The sequence below is a fragment of the Silene latifolia genome, chromosome 9 (assembly GCF_048544455.1).
Source record: "Silene latifolia isolate original U9 population chromosome 9, ASM4854445v1, whole genome shotgun sequence".
Lineage (NCBI taxonomy): Eukaryota > Viridiplantae > Streptophyta > Magnoliopsida > Caryophyllales > Caryophyllaceae > Silene > Silene latifolia.
In genome coordinates, this window is record NC_133534.1 from 69,360,911 (window position 1) to 69,364,652 (window position 3,742).

The window sequence follows — 3,742 nt, forward strand, 5'->3', positions numbered from 1 at the left end:
ATTGTTATTCTTATGTTTCTATTATCCCATTGTTACAATGTGTTATTCCACTATTAATTTATTGTAAAATGAAAAAGAGGAAGTTAATCCGACAATAACACTACAATAAAACCGCAATAACACTACAGTAACACCACAATAATATTACAGTAACAATACAATAACACTAGTGTAACACCATAATAACATCAGTCTAACACAGTTGAGAAACTCAGCGGTGAATAACACTAGAGTAACACTACAATAACACTACAATAGCATTACATTAACACTGGAGTAACACTACAATAACATTAGAGTAACAGTACAATAACACTGTGTTACTCTTGTGTTACACCAATGTTACTCCTCTATGTTACTCTAATGTTATTCCTATGTTACTCTGTGTTATTCTATGTTATTCTGGTGTTATTCTATGTTAATCTAGTGTTACTCCGTATTGCCTTACTTTTGAACGCTAAAGAAAGCTCAAAAGAACATGGTATAAGTTAGACCTGATAAACATATCAGGTCGTGTCGTGTTCGTATTCTTATTCTTGTGAACTTTAAATGGGTCACCACTACTCAAACCCTAACCCGACCCAATTACATAAACAGTTCATTTGTCTCGACCCTAACCCAACTTATTTAATTTTTCTATAACCAAACCCGACCTGTTTAAACCATTTATCTTTTAGCAAGTCATGTTTAACCCATTTATCTTTTAGCGGGTCACTTTTAACCCACTTAACCCGTTTAACACATAAAACTAATAGAATAAACTAAGCTTTATAAGCCTATTATCCCACAAATGATGAATGAAAATACTTATTTTTAGGTTGTTTGGGTGGATTATTGATTCAACCTAAATATATCATGGCACTTTTAAATAAACGGGTTATTCGTATCGGGTTCGAGTCAAAAGAGTTCAACCCTAACCCGACCCATTCAAATTTCGTGTCGCGTCCGTGTCAACCCAATTACCTAAATGGGTTACAATATCTTGACCCTAACCTTCTAATTTCGTGTCGGGTTCGTGTCGTGTTTTCGGGTCGTGTTAATAATTGCCACCTCTAGTATAAGTGTACTGGGAAAGTTAATAAGAGTAAACAAAGACGACTTGTGGAATTAACAATTAATATAAGACTAATTGGCCTACGCACGGAAAAAAGACTAATATAGCTAAGATGAAATTCACAAAAGAAACAGCCAATTACCAATTCAACCATAAATTACTAAGGTCAAATTTACAAAAGAAACAGTTACCATAACATCGTTTGTAATTCTAAAAACAACCAATTAACAACAATGGAGCCAAACAGTCAAGTAAAACTAGATTATAATCTTGGTGAGACTAGACAACTGAAACTCTGAACTACTCCTTAAGCACATTTGCCACGAATACGACGAGTGAGCTGATTATCCTTAGGCATGATTGTGACCCTCTTAGCATGAATGGTGCACAAGTTGGTATCATCAAAGAGACCCACAAGGTACACTTATGTCGCTTCCTGCAATGCCAAAACCGCGTGGCTCTGGAACTTTAGGTATGTCTTGAAGTCTAGTGCTATCTCTAGCACGAGTCAGGAATCAGCTTGAAAAATAATAAAGTTCTACACAAGCAAGGGAGCAGGTACACTAAAACTACCATCAAGCAAATAAGGAGCTAATAAAGTGATTATAAATAACACTATTTTCTCTGCAATGTGCCTCAAGACTTTAATTGAAAATTACACTTCTTTCTCCGAAAATGCCATCAGTCCTTAATTAGCAGTTATTCCTAGAAAGGAAAAAGAGTATCAGTTCCAAGCTACATTGAAAATGATAAAGTTTACATTTCCCACAAAAAGAGAAGTAAAATAACCACAAGTGGGAGGGCTTAGAAAAAATGAAAGACGAGTGAACCTGTAGGCTTTGAAATGCATGTAAACAGTAAACACTAAACCAACTAAGCTAGAATTCTCTAATAATAATTTTCATCACAGACCATATTTATTCGGAAAATAAGTTTACTCTTGAAATGTGTATTAACTTATGACCATCAACATTAAACACAACAGCAGCATTACTGAAGCCTATTTAGCATGATGATCCCATGAGCAAATACGATCTGATTACTCGCATGCAATTCACGAAATCAAAAGCGTACGATAACAATCAATTGAAATGCAGTTTAAAAATAAAATCACGTCATTCATTTACTCAATGCCCATTCGTAGGGATGACCAACAACTATTCAACGATCAACCCTATTTCTATCCCTCCTGGGATCAGTTAAGCGATAGACACCCTAGAGCGAAAGATCTAAACTTGTTGCACACTATTGAACTATCTTTTTGAGTTTGAATATAAAAAACGAGATGACAGGCCAATGTCCACCCTTAAGAAGTTAGTATTTAAAATCAGAGGAAGTGATATTAGTGTGACATTACCTCTAGAAAACCACATCTAATTCGCGTATGAAGCATAAAACAATCCATATAACAAAATTCAATAAATTTGATTTGGTTTGTAAGCTATCAACAGTAGAAATATTTAGAGGCTCTTTAACTAAACAATGACAATGACAATCACAACCAATTTCATAATCAAACTAATTAAAAAGAAAACAAAATAAAGAGAATGTTACACCAAAATATAGCATTAAAAAGGCGAAAATGGGGGAAACCTGAAGATATTTTAGGGGAAATTACCATCGTTGCGTAGAAACGGTGTCGTGGAGGATTGAGAATGATTAGGTTGAACCTAAGAAGGAATTCATGCTACATCCTATCAATAATCAGTCACTTAATTAGGCAGTTGTACATAAATCATACAAATATTGCACAAATTGTGAAATTTAAACATAGAAAATTGGGGGAAATTGAAGTACGAATTAATTCGAGTGAAATCGCAGAGTAAAAAACGAATTTACAAATAAAATCATGGGGAGGATAAAAGGTCGTGAAATTAGCTTCAGTTGCAAAACGGTGAGGAATCTGGATAAAAAAGTGATGAATCTGGGAGAGAAAAGAGACGAACAATGTAAAATAATATAAGAATAACAAATGAGAAAGAAAGGGAGAAGCAAGTAATGTTTTGATATCGAAGATAGAGAAATAAAAGAACGAAAAATATAAAAGGAGAACGAAGTTATATATGATACCGAGATTAAATCTGACCGTGAATCTTTAATATAATCTAATGGTCTAGATTTGTGAAGACAAACTCACCATAAGAAACAAAACTCACAAGATCTCAACTATATATATATATATATATATATATATATAGAATTAGGATCACATGAGTCCACCCTATCTTTTTGAATCCCGTGAGTCCACTTATGTATCACACGCTCTATACACAAATATCACGATTTTCTGTGAGTAATCTTATGAATTTTTTTTTAAAGTCTAAACTGTGATATTGTTCAGTATAACATGTGATATTGTATCTGAGTCTGTGAGTCCAATAAAAGAGTATCACGAGTTATACAAAACAATATCACACCTTACAATAAACAATACTACTGGTTGTACTAAACAATATCACGGGTTATACTATACAATATCACACCACTGAACCTAAGGATGCCTTATTATTTTCGCTGGACAGAGATGCAACAATGATAATGACAACAAAAGATACAACAATGATAATGACAACAACAAAAAAATAATAAGGAGAGATTGAATCGCTAGAGTAAGCATTACATGATAAGTACGAGTATGAGTCAAATATTCATTATGTACAGATAAATTATCGGACAGAAAAATGAGTA

General features: G+C 33.5%; 1 long non-coding RNA gene across 1 annotated transcript; it reads right to left on the minus strand.

Moving 5' to 3' along the window:
- Positions 1-1,182: 1,182 nt before the first annotated feature.
- On the minus strand, positions 1,183-3,087 carry LOC141599899 (uncharacterized). The gene is made up of 2 exons (XR_012524011.1): positions 2,648-3,087; positions 1,183-1,759 (listed from the first exon to the last, which is right to left on the minus strand). It is a non-coding gene; the product is annotated as an uncharacterized LOC141599899 (long non-coding RNA).
- Between the last annotated feature and the right edge of the window lie 655 nt (positions 3,088-3,742).